At 37.1% G+C, this 9,314-nt stretch overlaps 1 pseudogene; it reads left to right on the forward strand.

Annotated features, from left to right (window-relative positions):
* The first annotated feature begins 4,580 nt into the window (after positions 1 to 4,580).
* Positions 4,581 to 5,049, forward strand: LOC139020541 (zinc finger CCHC domain-containing protein 10 pseudogene; annotated as a pseudogene).
* The last annotated feature ends 4,265 nt before the right edge of the window (positions 5,050 to 9,314 follow it).

A 9,314-nucleotide genomic window follows, 5' to 3' on the forward strand; every position in this document is an offset into this window, starting at 1 on the left:
AGGGTATTTTTACCTTGATGTACATTACCAATTGCTTTTCACATGCCGGGAGCCGGTCCATCCTTGCTGCTTGACACAGTCGCTGCAGGAAAGAAACATCTGCACAGCATATGTTTCAATGGACCTGGCATATATAGCATACTGTTCTTAATATGTTTGCTCCCTTTAGCGCCATGTGTTTTAACCAAGGTCACCTCTCCGAGAAAGGTTGTTTCCCCAGGTGGGGATCTTTCCCTGAGGTTAGGGAGGGGATACAACCCCTTAATTAAGTGCCAGGCGGGTAGTTAAGCTACATAATCTTTACTCCCTGGAATGGAGATAAGAAACGCCCTAACCTTTGTAATAGAAATTGACAGGATTAAAATCGGCTGGTATAAATACGGATGTAACAAGACAATTATCATCAGATCCTCATCAGATCCTCGTCAGATCCTAACCAGATCCTAGCCAGAGAACATGGCAAAAGATCCTGGACAGAACCTGGCTACAGAACTTCACTGGAGAACCTAGACAGAACATGGCAAAAGAACCTGGATAGAACCTGGCTAAAGAACCTGGTGACTGAACCTGGCTGGAGAACCTGGAGAACCTAGCTGGAGAACCTAGGGAGAGAACATGGCACCAGAACTTGGTTGGAGATCCTGACCAGAACTTGGTTGGAGTTCCTAACCAGAACTTCGCTGGAGATCCTGACCAGAACTTCGCTGGAGATCCTGGAGGGAGAACCTCGCTATGCTGATGAACTGAAACCAGTTTCCATGTCATTCATTCTTCGCCGACTCCGTCCACACCTTTGGGGATTCCTGGACCCGTTGGGGTTGGACCCCAACATTCACAGAAGTCATACCAATTTATACTCTCACCAACAATTATGAGACCTGTTTTCTCACCCTATTTCTACATAGAATCAATTATTGAATCTCGGCCAACCTTAAGGAAGGTGAAAATTGTTTAATTTTTTTCTTATTATGAGTGAGCTTCTTAATGTATGTCTAAGAGCAATTCATATTTCCTTTTCTGTGAACTTTCAATATTTTTGCCTATTTTTTGTTAGATTGTCTTTTTCCATTGACTTCTAAAAACTCTTTATACATTTGTAAGATTAAACTTATGCCTGTGATATAAGTTCATGTTTTTTTTCCTCCCAATTTGATATTTGCTTGTTGATTTTGATTGTACTTTTTACCATGCACACTTTAAAAATCTGTAATTGTATTTGTCAATCTTTTCTTTTATAGCTTAAGGTCTTCTAATTCCTATGGTTTCCTCTGGTATTTGGATCTTTTTGTCCCCATACTTCAAAGTTTAATACATTAGCAATTTATCTTGTTACTAGGTGTCATGAAATGAGCCAGATCTTCTTTTCCTTTTCTTCTCTCTGACTCATTTTCAGTTCTCTCAATACTATTTATTAAATAATCCACCATTTCCCCACATATTTGCAATGCCACTTTTCCTAAAATGCCATATATAGATGTATGTCTATTACTGGGTTTCATATTCTGTTCCATGAATTGTCTGTTTATTCATGTGACGTTATTACACTATTTTAATTACTGAAGTTCTGTAATGTGTTAATACTTGAACACTGCCTTCCCCCTATTACTCTTCTGTTGCAGACCTTTCTTGGCTATTTTTACTTGTTTATTTTTCCACATGAACTTTTGACTCAGCTTGATTATTTTGACAAAATGATGCTGACATTTTTATTAGACCTGGGTGAATATTGTGGTTTTATTTAGGGAGAATTGACATCTTTATGATGTTGAGTCATCCTATCTGAGGACATGGGATGCTTTGTCTTTTGTTCATATTTTAGTTTGTATCATTTTAAAGTTTTTTTAAATAATGACCTCATATATTTTCTCTTAGACATTTTATCTTTTGTGTTTTTATTGAAAATAAGGAATTTTTACTTTTGTGTGTCTTCTGACTGCTTGTGTCTGAATGCAAAAGGTCTCTTTCCACATATCCTAATATTGAATTATCAGTGCCTGATGGTGAACCTTTGATATATGGTTGATAGTTTTCTTTTTGGCAATCCTAACTGATTTAGAGGATAACTTTTAGGCCTATTTCATAAAAAGAACTTGGAAACATTACTTTTTCTCCCTGCCCTCTACAAATACAATTGGAATTTTCTGCTCTTTAAAACTTCTACAACTCAAAGTTTTCTCTTCCTACGCTGCTACAATGATAGTGTGCTTCCTGTATACATGGCTTCTTGGTGGGTTTTCTTATTTAACTCTACCTTCTTTTGTTCACGGAACAAAACTAAGTCAATGGAACCTAGAGGTTAGGGTTTTGCAACTCAAGGTGTGGCCTTCAACTTTAAGAATTTTACAGTGCTGACTCATTTGGATATCAGCAGCAACAATGCTCTTGCTCTGCTATCTCCTCTAATAAACACTTGTATGATCACCACTGTCATAGTAATTATGGACATACTTACGAGATGGAGCTTCATCAGCCTTGTTTTCCCCTGGTCATTATAATAAACAGAATACTCTTCTTTCCCTGTTTTTGATAGGTTGGGTGAGGGAGAAATAAAGGATTTGAAGTACTTATTTATTGTAGCATAATCTAGCCTATTTTGATTGATATAGTTGGTTCACTACTGAGAGTGCTACTCTAGAGAGCATTTAGAAATACAAGGAGATATTTTGTTTGCCACTGAGAGTGTCCAGAGGCCAGAGATCTGGGGTCCTCAATCTCTGATAATGCTTACAGCCGTCCTACGCAATAAAGATGGCTTTGCTGTAATGCCAACAGTTCCCTCATTGAAAACCTCAGTAAATGCTTGAAAGTACAACCAAATTGCCTTCCTGGAATAAGTGTCCATTATTAAAACTTTTCCCAAATTAAATATTTTGGGTATTTTTTTACTTTTTAAAAAGTAATTCACATAATTTTAATTTTTATATATGTATTATTATTTCCTAAATAAAATATCCATGAGTCAACTGTCAGAGTTACTGCATTTTTACATCATTCTCATACTGTTTTTGGTGCTCAGTAAATATCTGTGTTTTTTATTAGATTGAAATATCTTCTTGGGCTTGTGTTTGATAAAGTACTTTCCATATTGTGGGTGCACGTTAGTAGAATGTGGGTTCCCCTTTGGTTTTCTGTAGTTTGAACTGACAAAAGACTTGGAAAATAAGCAATTGAAAAAGACATTCCCTAAAGGTAGCCATCAAGTGTAATAAGACTCAAGTCAAATGGCCCAGCTGTCACAGTAAAATACAGCCTATTGACTTCCTTCTCACTAGGGAAAAGCACGGCTTGCCACTTACCACAGACAGCTTGGAGAGAAAGTATCACCCTAAGAACTGCAGGAAGGAGTGTCCCATGCAGCTGAAAGGCACAAAATAAATCTGGTTGCATGTGTCCCTCGTAGATAACCACATGTTTTCATAAGAGGTGAGGGTGGGCTATGTAATTACCTTACCTAAAGGGTCAGGAAATAAGTAGTACGATAGTTAAAATACTAAGGGGGTGAACAGCAACATTTAAAAAAATCATTTAAAAAAGATTATTAAGTACCACCTAGGTACAAATTCCTAGTAGAGAGGAGGGGGAAGGGACAGTGGCTTACACAAAGATGAACAGGATGGAGCCTGCTTTCCTGGCTTTTGGAATCTTATCTGGAAGCTAAGCATATACATATATAAATCTAGTAGTTATAGATTGTGATAAATGTTATAACTGAGGTAGTAAGGAAATTTAGGGTGAATGTAGAAAAAAAAGATTGTTTCTAATTGGATGCAGGCAAATGAGTTAAATTCAAAAGGAATAATACTTTAAGTTGAACCTTAAAGCCTAATATGTGGACTGCTGAATAATATGTAAATATCACTGACTCCATCATGGTAGGGCAGGATTAAGAGTGCAGTGTTTGGCAGTTAAAGAGTGCTGTTACATATGTTATTCATATGGCTGTCTTAATATTAACAGATGGTTTATGTAATTAGAATCTGAAAAATAGTGTTAATGAATTTAAAAATTAGGGTATGCTAAAAATTATTAAAATAATTTCCCACAGATTCCTCAATATGATTGTGTGTATACATATTTTGGGATGATCATGTCATGTAAAATGGCAGCTAGTAAACTCTATATGTCCACATTGCTTCAGTCTACTGACCTTGACTCCTTGCAGTATCCTATTCAACCAGAACCCAAAATAAAAATGTCACATTTGCTACAGGGAAGAAACATCTGCACAGCATATGTTTCAAGGGACCTGGCGTATATGGCATACTGTTCTTAATATGTTTGCTCCCTTTCTTGGCGCTATATGTTTTAACCAAGGTCACCTCTCCGAGAAAGGTTGTTTCCCCAGGTAGGGATTTTTCCCTGAAGTTAGGGAGGGAATAAAACCCCTTAACTAAGTGCCAGGTGGGTAGTTAATCACTTTAACTACAAACAATCACGCTTAAGCTACATAATCTTTACTCCCTGGAATGGAGATAAGAAACACCCTAACCTTTGGAATAGAAATTGATAGGATTGGAATCAACTGGTATAAATACAGATGTAACAAGACAATAAAACACAGAACTTGGAGTCGCACTAAGATGGCGACTCCCATGCATCGACTCATAGCCCGGAGACAAGCTGAAGCAAATAAGCAACATGTAAGATGTCAGAAATGCTTGGAATTTGGACATTGGACTTATGAATGCACAGGAAAAAGGAAATATCTACATAGGCCTTCAAGAACAGCAGAACTAAAGAAAGCTTTAAAAGAAAAAGAAAACATTGTTATTACAACAAAGGTCTAAGAGTGTTACCAGCTCCAGTAGCAATAGCAGTGACAGTTCAGCCAGTGATTCTTCATCAGAGAGTGAAGAAACATCTACCTCATCCTCCTCTGAGGACAGTGATACTGATGAAAGCTCCTCCAGTTCATCATCTTCAGCCTCCTCCACAAGCTCTTCCTCATCCTCTGATTCAGACTCAGATTCCAGCTCTTCCAGTAGTAGCAGCTCCAGCACGTATAGCAGCTCCGAAGATGAACCACCAAAAAAGAAGCAAAAGAAATAGAGTCACTCTACCTATATTGAACTGATGGACCATAAACTTTAATCTGATTCTCAAAAGGGAATTTAGAATACGTTAAAGTCAAATAGATTAACTGGCCAAAAAAACAACAAATTAAAACCCCAAAAAAACAAAAAAACACAGAACTTGGCTGGAGATCCTGGCTAGGCTGCTGATCAACTGAACGCTGTCTCCTTGTCCTTCCTTCTTCGCCGACTCTGTCCACACCTTTGGGGACCCCTGGACCTGCTGGGGTTGGACCCCAACAACTAAGATTTCTCATATTTCCCTTATATTTGTTATGAGCTATCATAATTTGAAAATGCAAGTATAATAAAGTATCACATAAACAAAAAAGGGAAATTTGATGGTCTTACCACTGAAATCTTTAAAAATAAAAAAGTCATTTCAACAAATATTCATCCAACACATATTTATTTAGTCCCTACTTTGTCACTGACATTGTGTTAAATTATGTGAGGTATATAAAAAAGCAGGGATCGGAATGCTGGGAGAAGTTTTCAGCTCAAGTTAACACATAAATATGTGTGTTATATATTTATATATAAATATACAAATATCAATGATGAGGGAGAATCATTAATCAGTTGCCTCCTGTGTGTCCGCCACTGGGGAGAGAGCCTGCAACCCAAATCATATGCCCTGACCCGTAGAACCATGACCTCCTGTTTCATAGGTCAGTGCTCAACTACTGAGCCACATCGGCTGGGCAGGTGAACACATTTTTAGATGTAAAACAATTTATAGGAATCATGTCAAGATAACGATTTTCATGTATTAATTTATAGTTAAACTAAAAGCAAAGATAAATTTGACATAGGTACAAAGATGGTAGCTGTGTCTTATTTATCTTTATGTTGCACATGATACTTGGTTCAGTGTCTTTCCAGTTGAATGAATGAAGAAATAAATGAATAGAAGCATAGAGTTAGGGCCCCATCTCTTGGGAGCTTATGGACTAAATGAAAGATATGAAACCAAATGAAATAAAATACCAGCTGGATAGATGCCTATCGGGTATAGAGAAGAGAGGTATAATTTCTAGGTGAGATGATCAGGGAAAGCTTCGTGGAAGACACACTTATTGAAGGATGGATAAATAATAAGGATTTCACTTATCCTTTGAGCAACCTATGGATAAAGTAGCAAAAATAAGAAGCAGGGGATTGAAATCTTCCAGCACCCTGTAGGTGGGTATAGCAGGCATTCAAAACACTTTTGTTGAATGAATGAACAAAAGTTTTAATATATTATCTTTTAAAAGTAAAATTCTGTTGCAATATCTTGGTGTTTCTCAGAATAAGTTAGATAAGAACTGTCAAAACACTGTGATCAAAGATCTTGCCATACTTAATTCAGTCCTTCTTGAAATCACAGAAGTATCTTAGAGAGTGCTTTACTCTGTTAGAGATATTTAATAAGCCTATAGATTCAGAGAAGCATTTTGGATGTATAATCAAAGAGTACAAAAAACATCTTTGAGAGTTTGCATCATTTCCTTGAGAGGGAGAAACACCAAGCCAAAAGTCTTCAGTTCTGTCCTCATTCCTGACTTATCCCATTTAATTTTAACATCTTTTGGCATCCTGGCTAGGATAGGAGAATGCCTGCTTGATTCTGACCTTCAGTGATACTCTGGTCTTCACATTGATCACTTACTTTTATTTCTTTTCATAGAAAACCACTTGCAGTGCCTCCTAGGTTACTCTCAGAGCTGGGGATTCTATACCAACAATAAACAGAAGCATTATTTACGATAAGGCATTTTCCCATTTGATGGCAATGACTCACAGTGCTTTCCTTTACTCAAGAGTAGAATAATAATGCTCCCACATGAAATTTAAGTTTTTTTATGTTTCTAAATTTTACCCAGGGTAGTAATCATCAAAAGAATAAATAAGAGCATAAAGCATGAATTATGGAGGTGGAACTTCAGTTCGCTGTTATTACAACAAAAGTCATAAATGCACTCAATGGACTTTCCAGATGTACTTTTATCTGATTCCCTTTAGAAACACTTTGGAGAGCAGTGGGGAAAAAAAGTCAACAATATACTAATGTAAATTATTGAATGTTTTTGGTGGACATTTGATGCTCCATATCTACTTTCATTGGGAAGCCCTCTTTGAACTGGGTGCATATGTTCAGTTAAGTTCAAATAATTGGAAATTTTGACTCCCAAAACCATGATGAAATTTTTTTCACAAAATAACCTAAATTATTGATTCCTGACTCTTAAAAATGTGTGTGTATGTGTGTGTGTGTGTGTGTGTGTGTGTGTGTGTGTGTGTGTGGTGAAGGAGTTTGTTAACAGGGAACAGTAGCCCGAGGCCTCAGGCACTTTTTACTTATGTGTACATGCAGGACCCAGAGAGAAGAGTTAGCCTTTCCTGCCCTTGGAGGCGTCATTCACTGTGGGTTTGCAGTTGTGAGGAGTACAGAGTCTTGCCTTTGACTTCTAGGTGCCTTTGATGTCTGTGACACCATACAGAAGTTACAGCTTCTTCCCGACTGCCCAAATTCTTTGGGTTTTAATGGCAATGGTGTGCAATAATGGTGGAGATCAAGCTCAGCATTGCTAGAGAACTTCTTGCAAAAGAGTCTCTGAGATTTCTAGGAAGTTGATCACATATGAATGAGGGAAATGACTGTTCATAAGCTTTATGATCATTTTTAAGTTGTTTGGCAATAACTTGGGCTGAAAAACCTCAGGATAGGAGAAAATTGACTTTATCAAAAGTGACTTGGAGCACTTGAATATTAAGAGAGGTATGACCCAGCTGGATAGTAGGAAGTACATTTACTGAGAACAGATAGGGAGGAATAATCCAAGAGTTGCCTATTGCTTTTTTATACATATGAGGAAGTGGAGCCAGTATTGATTGTGAGCTTTCCCTGAGGTCACACACACACAGTGTGACTCTGAACTAGGGGAAAAAACTAACTTTTTCAGTTCTCAAGTTTCTGCTCTTTCAATGCTCTTTCTACCAACTGTAGATTCCTTTCTTTACTCTAAAGAAATGAACTAAAACTGGAAAAAATTGAACAAGCATGGTTAACGGGTATTTGAAGTTCAGGAAGATCACTTGCAGGAGAGCACTTACGTGCTATAAATCAGTAAATTAACATATTAATTCAGAGTCATAAAAATTACATATTAGGATACTGAAAGATATTGCAGATGTACATTTGGAATTACAGTCTTAGATAAGTCTTAATGAACAACAATTCTTTTTAAAAAGAAATTGGAAACAGACTGTTGAATCTCAGAGGGAAGGTGGGGGAGGGTGGATGGGTACAAAGAGATCAACCAAAGGGCATAGACAATAGGGTGAAGACCTAGGGCAGGGGTGGGGGTGATCTAATGGGGAAGGGAAGGGACATATGTAATACTTTTGACAATAAAGATTAAAAAATAAATAAGATTCTGGAAATTTGAGGAATCTGGTAACATACTCTAAAAACTGTCATACTGGTATCTCCCATCTATAAATGGACAGGGTTTAGTTAGATTAATCTTTTCAATTCTCAGATAAATATAATCCAACATTTTGGGGATAAGTAAATGTTGTAGGATTGATCAGGCTAAAAAGGTCCTAGTAGGCTGTTTTAAGAATGTAATAAAAAATTGGAGCCCTAACCGGTTTGGCTCAATGGATAGAGTGTCGGCCTGTGGACTGAAGGGTCCCAGGTTCGATTCCGGTCAAGGGCATGTACCTTGGTTGCGGGCACATACCCAGTAGGGAGTGTGCAGGAGGCAGCTGATTGATGTTTCTCTCTCATCGATGTTTCTAACTCTCTATCCCTCTCCCTTCCTCTCTGTAAAAAATCAGTAAAATATATTAAAAAAAAATTGGAAACGTGCACTGGAGCCTGGAGTCAAAACATTGGCTGTAAATAATTTAGTAAGAGCTTTCATATACTAGTATGTGTATAGATATGAGAAAGAGAGGAGGGGGGTTATGGATGAGTTATACATATTTTTTCTAAGGAAATACCTTAGGAAATAGGTATGACTCTGAATGAGCTTGGCAGGAGAATGAGTGTTGCTAACTGTTGGAATATTTAAATAGATTTTAAAAGAGATAACATCTTATTTATATAAAATTCTAGGCCAAGTTTTAAATCTTCCAGGAAGATATTTTCTCTGATTTCCATAGGCCATATTTATTTGACCTTTCTCTAACTTCTGTTGCTCTTAGAATCAAGAGCATGCAGGCTATTCCATAGTTAATTTTACTTGTATC

The sequence above is a fragment of the Myotis yumanensis genome, unplaced genomic scaffold, assembly GCF_028538775.1.
Source record: "Myotis yumanensis isolate MYYU_CA2020_CCGP unplaced genomic scaffold, mMyoYum1.0.hap1 SCAF_12, whole genome shotgun sequence".
NCBI classification, from domain to species: Eukaryota; Metazoa; Chordata; class Mammalia; order Chiroptera; family Vespertilionidae; genus Myotis; species Myotis yumanensis.